Source organism: Lagopus muta, chromosome 1 (assembly GCF_023343835.1).
Source record: "Lagopus muta isolate bLagMut1 chromosome 1, bLagMut1 primary, whole genome shotgun sequence".
Taxonomy (NCBI): Eukaryota; Metazoa; Chordata; class Aves; order Galliformes; family Phasianidae; genus Lagopus; species Lagopus muta.
The window spans coordinates 88,964,641-88,982,025 of record NC_064433.1 but is presented as its reverse complement, the minus strand read 5'-3'; the positions used below and the strand labels follow the sequence as shown (position 1 = coordinate 88,982,025).

Below are 17,385 nucleotides of genomic sequence, written 5' to 3'. Positions count from 1 at the left end.
TTTTAATGCCATTACAGCTTAAAACATGCACAGATAAGTTGATTTTCACCTTGAAGAATCATGCTTAACTCATTTAAATGAGAAGTCAAACACTCCAAAAAAATGCTAAATCTGTGAGCCATTTCTCATTTTTCAAGTTCAGACACAATTTTTTCTTCCAATTCCTTTATTAAAAGTTCACAATTGTAAGTCTACATTATTAGCTATGCTAGATCATGTGTGGCCCATGGGTAGCTGCACTTGTTCTACCATAACAAAAGTTATCTTATGAAAAAGAGTATCTACACTTCATGATCTTTTAAAAGGTGATTTTCCGCTTGTGTATACTTACAAAGAAAATCCTGTAAATGTTTTCATGATAAAAAGACTAATGTCATCATAAAAACTCTTGATGTGTGAAATATCTTTGTATTTAGTGCCATATGCTTCAGTTAATAATTATAATTGAATGCCATAACCTATAACCACACTCCCAGAGGTATTGAAGGGGAACGTTATCGTTGTTTCTAAATGACTGGTAGCAGCTTCTAATCGGAAAGTAGAGCCAACACATTGCATACGGCACCAAGACCGAGAGATCAGATGAGCAGCAGCAAGTTCTTTGTAATATAGGCTTCTTTTCTGTCATAAAAATTATTAAAATACTCCATTTTCTTGTTATCAACTGAATTGAATTACAGAAACAAGTAATACATTCTCACTGGAGCTTAAGTGCATTTCTAAGCAGGAGCTTAAAATACTGTTCTTAGAGCTGCCCCTTACTATGAACACCAAGAGTTTTAATATTGGCTGCCAGTCAAAAGAATTCACAACACATAGGATAGCTTTTTATATCACTCTTCTAGACAAAATAGAGATGAAACTAAAAAACAGACCCTTGCACTCAAAAGAAGTGCACAAGTTGCAGATGTATTGTCACCTGAAGCTCTTCTTAAATGCTAAGTGATACTTGCTGGTACTCCTATCCTCAGAATTCCACAGCTGAGAGAGACCTTGCACTAGCTTAGCAAGTCAGAACCAAAAGCAGAAGGAACTAAAGAAACACGTGAACAAACTCTCCTTTCAAAAAATTGGCCACAAATGCTTGAATCCAAAGGCCTGAATTGATAAACTGTATTGACACACACACACAAAATAAATAAATAAACCTAAGTCCTAATAAAAGAGCCCTTACAGATCAAGGTATTGAATTTTTCAGAAATTCAATAGTGTAAACTTCATCTCCATTTCTGTCTGGGGGACTACGTAAAGAAGCAGAAAAAGATGAGAGAGAACATCAGTATCCATATAACATCCACAACAATTTTTAATGAAGAGGTAAATCCCTCTCACAAGTATGTACCACCGTCATCTCATAAAGTAAAAAGCTGCAGAGAAGTAACTCCCATAGCACTCAGATATTAATACCGCTCGTGCAAATTCCCCAAAAAGGCAGCCAATATGTTATTAAACTGCACACACTCTTCCTCCCGTATCCCCAGTTCACTCTTCCCCCCCCTCCCCCTTTTTTTTTTTTTATTGCCTCCTACATATGTATGGAGGCCTTTGCTCCCAGCATCTTTTCCTATTTGCAGTACAAGCTGCATTGGTGGAGCAACAATAATGAAACTGGAAGTTTCAGCATGACAAAATATGCAAGGTAACTCAAAACTGCCATGCAAGTCAGTTGGAAATCTGAATAAGGAAAACAAAAAGTACAAAAATAAATGGATAGGCTGGAAAAATCCTGCATCCAGAAGAATGACCAAGCTCTCTGACCTGCTTTAAGACCCGAATTCATACCAGTGGATTTTAGGAACCCTCCAAAAGAGACGTAGTTGCATTTGACAGATCAATGGGGAAAGGAGACATCATACATTTTATATTAACAAAATGCTTTATATTTCTTCCCTAAATTCACGGAAAAGCCTTCTCATAAACAAAGCAAATAGAAGGCTAAAAATTGCTCCAAAAATGCCAAAAGAACAATTTTCCATAGGTACTTCCTAGATGATGTAATACATATTATACTGCACACATACATGTTCTATGTCATGATCTGACATCCAGCCCTTTTATAACTGTGACTGTATCATCTTTTTGTCTCTATCAGAGTCAGTTTGGGCAAACAATTAATTTTCACAGTGTATACATGACATTTAATCAACTATTTTCTTTTAGGGTTTTCTCTGCAGCATTCCAGAAACAATCTATCTGTGAAACTATGACTGAAAGCACCTGAAAATTAATTCACTATACAAACACATTATAAACAAAAGCTGTCAAAATTCACGCAGCTCACAGATAACAAGTATGCACTATAAGGCTATGCAATAAGTATGTGTGTTTATAAACAGGAAAGGTGCATACAGTATTGACTGAATGCAACTTTGCACATCCATTATGCATGTTTTCAGCCACTTCATCAGGCAAAAGGGTCAGCACATGGATGACTATAAAGCTATCTGTTGAGTGTGACCTTCATAGAAAAAAAAAAAAAGAGAGCTTTTACTATGTTGTTAAGAGTGCAGACAAATAGCTACTATAATTTTGCTACAAATTGTAATACCTTTGGCCAGGATTCTGTACTCATTCAACCAATTAATGTAACTGCTAAGCCTTGGAATAGAGCAACTGGGAAAAAAAAAAGATAGAGACAGAATTCCCAGCAAAAACTCTTGTTTAGAACAGTACAAGATGTCATTCTTATTTTTATTTTTTAAAACCACTCTTCTTATTGAACAACAAAGAAAACGCAGCAACACAGACTATTTTAACAATACTGAATCTTAAAAATCAGAGCAGACTGTAAGTTTATACTTGATCAATGAAATTAAAATTTATGTGGATGACACAAGGGCAGTTACAATTTGGGCCTGGCATTACTCAACAGGATCCAGCAGCTGCCCATCTACCTTCTTGTCTCTCTCCCATAGTCTCCACCACTCTGATCTCATCCCTCAGTTGCTCTACTGCAGGTCCAGCCCAGAATTCAGAAACTATCCAGAGAATAACACCATGATGCTACAGCATAAGGCTGCCTACAGCTTCTGGAAGAATCCCAGGAGGTTGTTACAGAAAAATATTCCACTCTGTGAGTAGCCCATCGGTCACCTCCACCTTTCAGGATCTCAGGAGCACAGACAGCCCTTTGAAGAGAAAGGACCATGTTGCTAGAAAGATCACAGGGCATGAAGCACACTTTGATTCTATTCTACTGGTTTAACAAACAGCAGGAAAAAGCTGTAAGCCATATGGCTCCCTTTCTCAGTTTATAGGTTGCTCATGCATAGCTATATATTTTAAAATAAAACTGCTTAGACAAATGTAAATGCTCTGTTTTCTTCAGCTTGGAGCTTGACTTTTGTTCTGAACCCAAATATTTAATTTGGTAGCATACTAACATGCCTTTCTTTTTCTTTCCATTTTCAATTTTCTCACCCTTCCATCCACAAAAATGGATGCTTCATTTTGCTTCCCCTCCTCCCCCTTTCTGAATTTATTTTTTGTTACTACTCCTCCTTAGTTTCATCTTCTTCTGCATAACTTTTGCAACATTACATTGGTAGCTAATGTTCTCCCCCTTGTCCTGTTCCTTTCAACGTACAAAATGACAAGGGTCACCCAAACAAGCTAGAAGTACACCATTTAGACAGTTAGCCCAATATGACCTTTTTTGCACCACTATTAGTTTACATTTTCATATATTTGTGGGCATTGAAAGGTCTTTTACTTCCATTTTATGCAAATTCCATGTTAACTAAATTATCCATGTTAGTAAATTATGGGTTATTTTTAAGATCTTTCACTATCGTCTTTTTAGCCCATTCTCTCTCAGATACTACAATATGTCCTTATTAGTTATCTTGACCTTTTGGCACTCTTATTCTATTGCCATTTTAATATCACTATTAACTATTCCATAACCTTCCCAGGCTCCCAACATTCACTCACTCTATCCATTGGTAACTGCTCACTGCAATCCTGTATTCAATTTCTCGTCACAGCAAAGACATTTAATAGTTGTTCTGAACCAAGGACTACTCTTCAGACACTTACTTCACCTCTGTCCCTTTCAGCCACAATTTCTGTCCACTGAATGTCATGTCACAAAATGTGCTGTTGAATTATAAGTTTATACTAATTTTAGTTCACTGTGTTTATAAAACATTACTCATACGTAGGATGGTATAGCTCAGGGGGAAAAAAAAAAAAAACAGACAACATTACTTAGACTCTGTCATGTTTCCCCTTCTCCAATCAGTGGGAAAACAATTCCTATTTTCAAGAAGGGAAAAAAAAAGAAGATCCAGGGAACCACAGGTCAACTAGTCTCACCTCTGTGCCTGGTAAGATCATGGAGCAGATCCTCCTGAAGGCTCTACTAAGACACGTGGAAAATAAAGACGAGGTAATTGTTGTTAACCAACGTGGCTTCACCAAGGGTAAGTCATGGCTGACAAACCTGGTGGCCTTTTATGATGGGGGAATGGATAAAGGAAGAGCAACTGATGCCATCTACCTGGACCTGGGCAAACCATTTGACCCTGTCCCACATGATACCCTAGTCACCAAATTGGAGAAAAGTGGATTTGATGGATGGACCACTTACTGAATACACTGGATAAGGAGTTGGCTGGATGGTTGCACTCAGATTTGTGGTCAGTGGATCCATGTCCAAGTCGAGACTATTGATGAGTGGTGTTCCTCAGGGATCGGATCTGGGACCAGCAAAGAAAGTTTAACATCTCTGTAGGCAACACACAGAGGGATCAAGTGCACTCTCAGCAAGTTTGCAGTCAACAGCAAGCTGAGTGGTGCAGTTGATGCACTAGAGGGAAGGGACGTCATCTAGAGAGACTTGGACAGGCTCAAGAGGGGACCCATGTAAACCTCACGAAGTTCAACAAGGCCAAGTGTAAGGTCCTGCAGCTGGGTCAGCAATCTCAAGCCCAGATACAGGTTGGGCAGAGAATGGCTTGAGAGCAGCCCTGAGGAGAAGAATTTGGGAGTGTTGGTTGATGAAAGATTTAATGAGAGCCAGCAATGTGCTCCTGCAGCCCAGAAGGCCAACCATATCCTGGATTGCATCAAGGTAAGTATGACCAGAAGGCTGAAGGAAGTGATTCTGCCCCTCTACTCTGCTCTCATGAGACCACAGCTGGAACGCTGCATCCAGTTCTGGAGCCCCCCAACACAAGAAGGATTAGTGACAGGAGAAGGAGAAATGGAGTTAAACAAGGAGAGGGTAGACTAGACCAGATAGTAGGAAGGAATTCCTTATTGTAAGGGTGGTGAGACACTGAAACAGGTTACCCAGAGAAGTTATGGATGCCCCCTCATTAGAGAAATTCAAGGCCAGAATGGAGCAATCAGAGGGCTTTGAGCAACCTGGTGTACAGGAAGTGTCCCCGCCCATAGAAGAAAGGTTGGAACAAGATTATATTAAAGGTTCCTTCTAACCCAAACTACTCCATGGTTCAAATCTATGCTTAGTGCAGGCACATTACTTGTATGTAGCTGTATTTTACTTAGTTACAAGTTAAATCCATCACAATTTCTGTAATTAAAACAGGTTCACACATGGGTTACCAACTTCAATCAGTGCACTATGGACACCAGAGCTCTATCCAACCTGAACTTCATCTAGTGTGATAGACTTGCTATGATAAAAGCCATTCTGTTGTGCACTAAGAACGAAATTTAAGCAGCTTCTAGGCAATTTATCTGGGTCACTGTTCAAGACATCCTTTTCGCTATTCCTCTTTCATTTTCCTATATAAACCTTTTCAACTACTCCACACTATCAAAACCATAAAGATGGGAAGTTAACTATGTCAGCTGTCCGAATTGTTCTTATGTTCCTTGTGAAGCCACAGAATAAAGACCACCTAACGTCAATTTTACTTCTGTATCACTTTTTCCATTAATAGTAGATATAGGAGAAGTGGTCATTTGAATGTAGCTTTCAAATGTTGTTAATACTCAAAGAGGTTTTTTGACCTTTTTGTTTGTTTCACTAGGATGTGGAATTACATTTAAGTGAACTATGGTAAACATGTATGCACATCCCTGAAGTGCTTCTCTCTGAAATGCTTGAAATTTGCAGAAGGATTTTAATTGCTAGAAATATAAGAAATGATTTCCAAGCATATACATGCTTCTGAAGCTTTTTAAATTCAAATACTATATTTTTAGGCAGTGAGATGCTCAAATTGTGTAGAATGATATCTATTACTTGCCATTGCCCCTTACACACCGCACCTTAAAACACAGAGAAGTGAAGTTTGCTAAAATAAGCAGTTTCTATACATGCGAGGAATGAGAAATTCTGATCTTATGCATCTTTTTTAAATCTGGTGCTCAAACAACTGGGTTTAGAGATGCAGAGCTTTGTTAAAAAGGCTTTTCTGGAGTTGGACATTTACAATGGCTGCCCTCTGTGTAGATACTGAAATGGTTAACAGAGTGCAGTACAGCTTGAGTAGGACAGCTCAAAACAAGTCCTTCCCACATGACACACAGAGTAAAATGAATCAGATTTACATTCCCCTCCACTTCATCAAATGTGGCTGAAATCAGGAACAGCCCACGTTAAGGTTGGATGAGAAAAAAAGAGTTTGTATCAGGACTGCCATTTTCTGAATAGATCAAGCTAAATGTGACAGGATTCAATACTAACATGGTAACTGTGTAATTGGTATTTTTTATCATACATTGTTTTTAGACATACACCATATGTGAGCATGCACCTGCATACACATGCATGTGTTCCAGAGATGCACAAATAGCACCACATTCAGCAAACATCCCTCCATTAATGACACTTTAGGAGACCTTCAATGAAGGATTCAAGTCAGGTGAAGCTTTGACAGAAAGTTGTCACCAACTCAACTCAAGAATGTTTGTACCTTGGCAGGATGGCTAAGGTATTGGAAAACATCACTAAAATTCTTCCTCCAGTCCACAGTGTGCTTGAGAAAACCTCTACATTGTCCCCATCCCATGGGGATGCCAAGGGACTGCAGGTCTGGCATTCAACCATATTCCTCTAATAGCTCCCACACCATGGATAGAACGTGGACATTTGTAACAAGGCAGCAAAATGGACAGATCAAAGCTTTTGCTGGCAAGAAATATGGAGAGGAAAATTGTTTTTTTTCCTGTAATGGAAGAATAGGGAAATTTAACAGTAAAAAAAACTGAATGGAATGCTATCACTTGCAGTTTTGTTTTTCTCCCCATTTTTGTTTTGCTTTTATAATTAAATGGAATAGAAACTGTAAGTAGACTGTCTATTTTCTTGGTTCTTACTGGATGAGTACTTTTTACGGAAACTTAGCAAGAGGAAAATCACATAGGTTTTAATTCAAAATCCCTGCTTTACGAAAGAACGCAAAAAGATTTGACTCTGTATATTTAAATCAGTTTTCTAAACAAGGCACAACTAGATAGAAAAAAAACAAACAGCACCCTTCTTACTAAATGAATTTGATTTCTTTAAGACGTATTGCAAGTGGCCATGCCAAAACATGTTTTTATTTGGTCACAGTTCTGCCTTTAACTCAGCTAGTAAACTAGGTTAAACAAACACATCACATTTGACCAGTGTTTGTAAATAACTCTAACATGCACCAGTTAAAATGCATATGGTTTTTAAAAAGACACTTCCAAACATGCCAGAAATAATGAAATACATGTAGCACAGAATACAATGGCAGACATAACACTGCAAACTGCTGCATATAAGTCATTGCAAAAGAATCTGAAGGCATAGTTTCAGTTCAGATGCTTCCTTGCTCTTCTGTTGAGTCCTGAGTTTTTTAAAAAGGCATAAATTTTAACAGATTATATGCTGAATAACAGAAATATATTCTTTTTCACTGCCTATATGGAGATCTGCCATTCTACTTGTTGAAACACAACTCCTAGTCAAGTAAAACCACATCATCTTTGCTCGGTCCTTAAAATTACCACTTCTCAACGAATTGCAGACGTTTCAATTTGCATCTCTAATAATAAGTGCTTTAACAAGTTAGCTCTGAATTCAATGCTGCCCTCCACCTTCTAAATCAAGACATTGCACTAGTGCAATAATATTCAACTGAATTTTCAAGATTTTAGCATGTCACAACTTTCCTAAAATCTTAAGAGCAACAACACTTCCATTTACTTCTTATTCCCAGAGTTTTCTCAGTTTGTTTCCATTTTATTAACTGATACTTTAAAAACACAAACTCCTCAGGGACTCAGAAGTAGGGTAACCCACAATGCAACTTCTGCTACAGCATGAGAAAGATGATTCACAACTTTCTCTTAAAACAGTATGCAAATGGAAGATTCAGCAGCACTGAAGATCAGTAACTGGTCTGTACCAAGATTTGGGAGCAGTTGTTGGCACATACAATTCCCCTCTGTTTTTTTTTTTTTTCTTTAAAGTCAATACCTCCTTTTCCAATTGCATGGGTCAATTCCCAATCTACAAGACAAAATTATGCAGAAGTCATAGAGCCCCGGCAAACCAGGCATGCAGTTAAGCTTCCACAAGGGCAGCATGTTCATTTTGTGCACGGACTGCTTCACCACCCATCTGCCTGTCTTTCATCTAGGCAGTACTGTTCTCCTGATCTTTTTAATGTTCATGCCTCTGGATGGTTTCATTGTAAGAGGATGTTCTAATCTGAAAACCATTTACTTCTGAATATACACTGCTAAATTGTAGTGCCAGTGGGAGAAGCACAGCTCAGCTTCTCCTCTAAACATTTCTTCAGGCTAAAACACTTCTACATAAATGCTCTACAGTTCAAACATTTATTACCATGTTTCAGAGAAAAATTAAATTACTGTCATGGACATGTTACATTTTATTAATAAAGTGTCACAAAAGTATTAGCAAAAGTTAAACAGGTAACACAAGGATATCAGGGAATATAAACGCTCCAGTTCCAGTAGCAGTGTTTGCTTTGCCAGGTTACACATCCCGTAAGTTTGATGGAACGCACTGCACATTATGGATGAAACTACACAGCCACAAAGAAATTAACTTCTGAAGTCCTGGTTGAGATTTTAGTTTTGCATTCTGCAAGAAGCGGAAAAGAATACTGTTTATTTGAACTTGTAGCAAATATTTACACAGATGTTTGTAAAGGCAAAGCTTTGAAAAGACAACAGGCACAAACATCACTGCAATATTAAGGAAGGAGCCAGAGTCACAGGGATGCTAGGAGTTAACCCAAACTGCCTCCCTTCCGAAGCCAAAGGCTTTTGTGGCATCTTTATTCCCTACTATCACATGAGAATCTCCACATCTTCCAGATGGAAGGCAGCAAGGAATAGCTCCACAAGCAGTTTAAATGTAAGTTCCTTTCCACAGATTTCAGTCTAGATTCTTCACCCGCCCTCACACCTAACACCTCTCTTCACATATGCTATGACTGTTTAATGTCATTCTACCCAGTTATCACTTTCATTTCAGTTCAGCTTCCATGATTACCTCATCTCTCATTTTTTTCAATCCTTGCTCACCCTCAAGAAACATGTTTGCTTTTTAAAACAAACAATAACCACTTGAATCAAGAAGTTATTGGCCATAAAAAAGCTCCTGCCACTCAACCATAATTAAAATCTCCTTTTCGGGCAGAAAACATGAGCTTAAAATTCTTGGCTCTTACGGAAAAAGTTAATAAGACTAAAAAAAAAAAAAAATAGAAGGCTTAGAAAACATACATATTCTAGATAATTTTCTCCTTACAAGAGGTTTCGGAAAACAAACTAGTGTAGGCGACATCTCTAGGAGTTGTGGAGACCTAAGACACAGCATGCTGCTACCCTTCTTTCTTAAGAAATCTTAACTTCTCCAGAACCAACTTCTTGTCAGTTATCTGGGTGGAAAAGGTAAAATACAAGCAATAACTTGAAGTGCTTCTAGACTGACACACCTAATTAGCACCCAGATTAGGTACCTGTGCTCCTACTTCATACCATTCTAAGATCTTCCCCACTATCCTCACAGGGGCTTTTCACATGTTCATCTCTTCCAGATGAGAAAGGTACTGTATAGACAAGTATGGCATGATGACTAATATTCAGAGAGTTAGGAGACAAAAAGCATAGGAGGTGAGAAAGCAGGACTTGTTTGGTCTTGTAAAGAGAAAAGCTACACAATGATGTAATTGCAGACTGCATCATCTCGAATAGGACTAACACAGCAAAGCTCTCCTCAGCAGTAACAGATGGTGTAAGAAGAAAAAAAGGCTACAAATTGTGTCTGCACTTTTCAAGACAGGTATCAGGCAGGATTATTCCCACACAAAGACAGTGCAGTACTGGAACCACCTGCCTGCAGAGCCTGTGGTATCTTCATTACAGAGGCTTCAATGGAGTTCACTACACAAAACCAAAGCTGATGTTGGCAATGGCTCGGCAGGGCTAGAGAGCCTCCTTGAAACTGTACCAAGTAACACCTCATGATTTTTAACAATCAGCACCTCAGAAACTGAAGCAAATTTTAATATGGAAGTTTAGAAAATGATTCCAAACGAAAAGTAAAACCTGAATTACACCACACTACAGCCTGATCTATAATAAGAACCCACATTTTCAACTTTAAAGGCAACGTCAGAATCTGCAGCAAACTAGTTCACCCTCCCCTCACTGTTTGTTTGGGGTTTTTTTTTGTCCATACTGATGACATTTAAGTAGACCTTAAATAAAGGCTGTTGGTTGAAATCTACCTGTAACACTCTCAGTCAAAGAGAACTGATGAAGCACACAATGCAAAAGCTGTAACTGTTGCTGTTCCAAACCTTTCTATCAGGAAGTTCTATATGCCATTGTTCGCATCTAATTTAGAAAATAAGCCTCAGGGCTACAACTGCCATAAGCAGCTATAGTCCTGTAGAGTTAGAGACTTCACTTCGGGCTTTTAGTTTAAGTTGCTTTTGAAACAAGAATGCAGATGGAGCAGTTCCTGTTTTTCCCCTGCAGCCTAGAAAGCAGGCACCAGCCCCCTGAGGAAGGGCAATGCTGACCGCCGGTCATCACCCAGCACTGTAGCACACACAGCAGCCCACACGGGCACGTGCCAGCAGACAACTGGCACATCTTAATTATGCCACTGGGCCTCTGCAGCTGAAAACGCAGTTCTGGTGTGAGAGACATCAAGGTAGGAAGGGAAAACTAACGCTCAGACAAAAGGACCGAGAGTCACCACGCAGAACTCACACGTTTCGTTACCATATTACGCCTAAGATCATGTCTAGGCACAGTGCAAAAAGTCCTTAACCCCAGCGTTCACAGAGCTCAACCACGGATGAAAAGCAGAACGCAAGGATGTGACACGCTTTCCATCACAACCAGCTTCTGCTCCAAAGCCTCTCGACTACCGCAAGCGCTGCCACATAGCCCGCTCGTCCTAACCTGAGTGAATACGAATGGGGGCAGCGCCACAGCCACACGACAGACCCACACGGGCGGGGCAGAAGGCGCAGGCTGCAGTCGGCACGATCCTTTCCTCACGGGGCTGGGGCCGCGCCGCATCAGACAGCGCCGCCTGCCGAGCCGAGGGGCGCCGGGGGGTGATAACGGCGCCACCCGCACAGCTCCGCCCGGCGGGCTCGAAATGCGAGCGCGCCCGCTGCCTTCCGCCTCAGGTGGCCGCGCTGTGACAGCTAAGGCTGCTCCTTGGAGAACCGGTCTGGAGAAGTGAAAGCACGGTCTTAAAAATCAACTCCGTTGATAAACAACGCAGCGTTCCATGGTAATTACTGCGCTTTGTTTTATGCAAATACATCCAAACACAACAAAGTTACGGAGCAAGCATTTCTTTACGAAGGGAAAAGTAGCTAACGGTGATCGGGGCCATCAGGGAGCTGCTCACAAGCGGTCCGTTTGTGCTGACGGGGCTGACAGAAATAACACTGCCCACGAGGGCAGTAACGCTGGTTGTGAGCTTGGAATGCTAACAAGGGGAAGCTGGAGGATCTGCAGCTCCCAGTCCAAATGAGATCTTTATTTAAGTTTCGGAACAGACGTTAAAACTTGCCCTTTTCCTTTCTTCTTTCTTTCTTTTCAATTTGATACCACAGAAAACTGATGCTGAAACTTCAGCAACCATCAGTAGGATGACTGATGAGGCAAGTATGTGGGGTTTTCTCCTCAGTAATTATCACTTATAAAAATGGAACGTCGCACTTACAGTGCATTTAGCTTTTTGGGGTTGTTTCTATTTAAAAAAGAAAAATGCCATCCTAATTTTAAGGGAGATGGTTAAAAAAAAAAAATAACAAAACCCAATTTCAAAAGATAGCACACAAAAAAGCTTCCCTCTCCCTTTATATCACATCATGAAACCTATGTTAGTAGGCTGCTAGTGAAAAGCAGCACACATTTAACTTAATATCAAGTTAACAGCTATTTTAAGTGTGCTGAAACAATTTTTATGATCATGCTGGATTTTTCAAGTAACTGGATGATGCAGTTATCAAATGAACACATCTATAGGATATTCTGCGCGCTAAATTTTAAAGCAGCATTTCTCTTGTTAACAAGGACTAACAACTGACTACACAGAAGTCATAATTTTGAGCTAACACTGGGATCTTGAGCTTTTTCAGAATACTTCCCTCATTTGTTCATCCAATTCCACCTAAATTTTTGCATTTAAGCTCCCCTTTTAAATGCATTCTTAGTGAAACCAGCTGGAGATAGAGCACAGAAAGTCAAAGCAAGCTAAAATACAACCAAAATACGTACTGATAAACATCTGTGAAAGTTCTGATGCCTACAGAAACAGTACACATTATATTCAGAAAGCAGAACTTATAAATTTGTCACCACTTTAACAACATTCATAGAATAAAATAATCATCTTGCATGTCTTTTTAAATCATTAATTGCTGTCAGAAAGGGGGAAAAAAATACCACAGCACCAGTACTCCCTCTCTCATGTCCAGATTTAGTGTAAAGGAAGCATCCACAGACTGAGATAGGCTCCAAGTCTGAACTAAAATCCATTAAATCTAAGCAGGAAGATTCCTAAATGCCTCTCTGCAAAGCAAAATCATTTAAATTATATTTATGAAAAATATATACTTAAGCTGCTTTATTCTACTAGAAAAAAGTGTCTACAGAGAAGAACGAACATGTTTGACTACAGGAAATGGGAGGTGAAAGGAAGAGTTTATGAAAACTACAGTACAATTTCTTAATACACATTATTTTGAAGAAAGGAGAATAAAATGAAAGGAATACATGTCCCAAGCACACTAAAGGCAGATATTTCAGTTAAAGAAAAATCAGTGAATATTAACTGAAAGCATTTATTTTTTCAATCAGCTTTTCAGAGCAAAATGGAACAAAGTCTACAATTCACAAAAACAGAATCCCCTGTGGTTAGTTTGACTTCCAAATCATCAAAATAGCCTGCTTAAGTTTCAGACCTGATACACAAGTCCTGAAAGGCAGAGTGACAGTAGGAAATACATAAAGCTGTAAGGAGACCAGACCTCAGGCAAAACATGTATAAACCCTGTTTGTGACGGAATGTTAACAGAAGTACTAAGGAAATACCACTACTAATGAGTAGGGAAAATGTAACAGAATAACACGCCTGCTTCCATTTTGAAAAACAAGCACTTGAATAAGAAGCATATAGAACAAGAGTGTTTGTTTTTTTTTGTTTTTTTTGTTTTTTTTAATTTCAATTCTTCTGAATCACACCAATTGTTTGATACCGTTTCACTTTGACACACATTTTCACAACCTTCTCGTAAGTTTGGTAACATCCTCCACTTAAAATACAGTATAATTTAATAGCTGACAAGATAAGTTTTACATCCCAGACACAAAAAAAAAAAAAATACATACAAAGATGCCAACCAGCATTAAAAGAAAATTAAATTTAGATCACGCTCATAGATTTCTGTATTTGTTGTCTAGTTTCAAGTTTAACTGAAGGCTGAGCTGTCCTTCAGATCTGCAGCCACGTGAAAATGAGGGACTTTGTGAGGTCAGAGAAACTTTCTGTATGTTCAAGCTCAGGAGAAGGCTGCAGCAACATATGAGGAAACCCAATGGCATTAAGGACCCACTGCAAGAAGTGCTTCAATTGCAGGGACACAATTAACCACAAGACTTAAAGCTGCAGGAAAATGAGCCACGTTATTTCCAGTACTCATGGAAATACTTATTAATCTTGAAAATCTCTGTCATATAAACAGAAACTTTCTGTTCCCAACAGCCAAAATAACTGACTACTGAATACAGTTTATTTGAGCATACCTTAATCACAGTCAAAACGTCATTACACCCACATTCTTCTCTACTTTCATCTAGTCACAAGCAGTACCCGAGTGCCTTATTTATTCTGACTTTTCTTCCGTCACTGAATCCATGATATCCCACCAAAAAAAAAAAAAAAAAAAAAAAAAGCCAGAAGATTTTACAGTGCCACATGTTAGCAGATTATTGCAACCAGAACAAATGCAGCCTGGGAGACTCACTTTTGTGGGCAGGCGAAGTCTAATGCGACAAACTACTCGCAGGCTTTTGAAATATAAGAAAGGAGAAGTTTTCCTCATTTGTACTCAAGATTTTCAATTCTAACCCAATTTTGGTTCATGGAAAAAACTCTCAATCAATCTCCATAACGTATGTTCTGGCCTTCCTCACACAACACAAACTATTATTACAGAAACAGGGAACATTATCTGCTTCTCCACTAATACTTAATGAAGTTTCCATCATTGAGAGCAACAACTTGTTCTGTCCAAATGATTATGAGAGCAATAACTAAGAAGAAGTGAATATTGACAACAGATTTTGAAAGCACTTCAGTGTACAGTCAGCAGCTCAAGTATGCATCCCAGAGTTTATGATAATGAACATGCCTAGCTCTCAGGTCAGATGGGTCTAAAAAAAAAAAAAAAAAGAAAACTTAGGGACTTAGAAACTTCTCCAATGATCAAATGCCATATCTCTATTTCCCAACCCCTAATTTTTTATTTTGCTCACAACTTACTGGTTGTGTACAGGACAGGGTTGGGTGGAAGGGGGTGTTTTAAACAATTATCTATATTATAATAATAAATATCAGAACTTTTTTTCTCTAGCTGTAAGCAAAAAAAAAAAAAAAAAAAAAAAAAAAAACAATTTATTCTTTTACTTTTCAACCAACTACCCAAAAGAGGACCAAAGAACTATCAAGTCTATCAGTATGTGCAACAAACATGTAAAGATCATGTCAGAATTTGGGTGACTGTAGAACGCACTGTTCTTATGACACAATTTTCCAAACCTCCCAAAGAACACAGAACTAATTTAGTTTGGTGTTTCAATTTAGAAATGTTTCAAATTAGAAACATCTTTCTTACCAAAATAAGAAAATACACTGAAACCAATACAAATTCTCACATGAATATGCAGAGCAGGATTTAGACTCCACTCTTTTTGTCCTGTATGAATTATCCATCACATTTCTATTGTACATTATTAAAGTGACTTGCTTTTTCATCCTCCCAACCCCCACATCTGTGCTGCTGTAATTTACGTGAATTGCAGTTAATGATCACTCTCTTTATGCTTAATCAGCATATCAATAATATACTCTGCACAGACTAAGTAGCTCTTCTTTCTTCCCCCTTTAATGAAACCTATAGAAATGGAGCTGGTATTTGACTGATTGGCATTACAAAAAGGTTGCCTAGGCAGGTGCTGAAGATGGTAGCAGAGGATACAGGCCTTCTGGCTGCTGCCAATCACACTTGAGCATCAGCAAAGCCAACTATTATATTTTTAATTCAGTTGCCTTGCTATCTAGAGGGGATGGTGTTTTGTACTTAGGAGATTTTAATAAGCTTGACCAGATCAGCGTTCCTGATGCCAAGGCTGTGGCTGCATGGGATGATTCAAGGAGAGATCACATTCTTACAGGGTGATATTACTAACCATAGTCTAAAACACTGCCGCCAGAGGGTTCTTATGTGGGACACAAAAATCATTGAATACAAATGAGCTACAAATCTTAACATGAATATTCAGGAATTTCTGGAAAGCTATTATTATATATGCCCAAATCAAATCAGACTTAAAAGAAGAAAGAATAGCCATTGAATGCTGAAAGTGACAACCAACCAGTTTGGATCACTTTGCTAGAAATCAATATCACGTATAGATCAGATAAAAACGACTAGCCTTCTAACAGGCATATTAAACACTTCAGATAAATTATTTTTACAAAATTTCTGTAAGTCACACTCCTCCATACATTGACATTTTTTACTTCAGATGAGAATGCTGCTGCACATTGAAGAAGAATTGGCACAGCACCAGTATACTCATTTGTGAATCACAGCCTCAAGTGTAGCTCTATTAACTTTACCCTGTAAATCACCGCTATGCTATTAGCAATCTTTCAGCGTGATGTGACATCTTTATTATAATGTTTTTCCACTAAAGTTTAAGTTCATATTTTAGTTAGCTCAGAGACAGATGCAGCCATATTTACCAGGTTTAATTAATTGACTATAAATAATGGGCTGTAAAAAGGAAAGATCCCTCTTTCATACGTTCAAGTTGTCACCATTTTACAGAAATATTCGAATACGGTATTCAGTAGGATACATAGCAGTATTTTCATGCTTTACATTGATGTTTCAATAGGTGATCTTACAATTTCACAGCACTTTGAAGGGCACACTTCGAAGAGCCTTAGTTCTTCTACAAAAACACTCACAGTGCACAATCTACATTAATTTACTATGTGATTTTTAACAAGGAATTTCACTACCTTGTAAGGACATCAGTAAAATTCCATTATTTAGTTTGGCTTCAGTGTATATGGATATTACAGTAAGTAAGAACAGCATGCACAGTCAAGAACAAGTTTTGCTAGAATTACCTGACACAAACTTGCAGAGGCTAATAAAATTGTTTTGAGAGATCAGGAGGCTCTTTCTGATGGGGGTAATGCAGCACATCTGTTTTTCTTACAGCCCTCAAGATACCTCAATTCCCTACCAACTGCTTTAGGCACTCAAGGCAAGAGAGGCACAGCTGCAGGGAGCAGAGCAGTAGATCTGCACAGCTGCAAGACAAACAGAGCAGAGTAAAGCAGAGAAGTGCAGGGCAGCTGAGTGAGAAACAAAAAAAAAACCTCAGAGGAAAAAAAAAAGTTAAGACAAGAAAGGTTGATAAACTGTGGAGCTTGAAAATTGTTGGAGAGTTCCCTCTTGGACATCCTGTTTATAAATGTTTCTCGTTGGGAAAAGTCAGCAGGAACAGCCACTAGAAAGAAACTTGAATCCTCTTCCCCATGAGAATGGAACAATTTGTTCAGAGACACAGCAAGAGATGTGTAAACTCCGACAGTAAACCAAGACTTCATTCTTAGGTACTGCTAGATACCTG

The 17,385-nt window shown here is 38.7% G+C and overlaps 1 protein-coding gene across 3 annotated transcripts in view; it reads right to left on the bottom strand.

Annotated features, from left to right (window-relative positions):
- The window catches only part of EPHA3 (EPH receptor A3), a 219,220-nt gene that overhangs the window by 183,052 nt on the left and 18,783 nt on the right, over nucleotides 1-17,385 (bottom strand). The window lies entirely within an intron of this gene.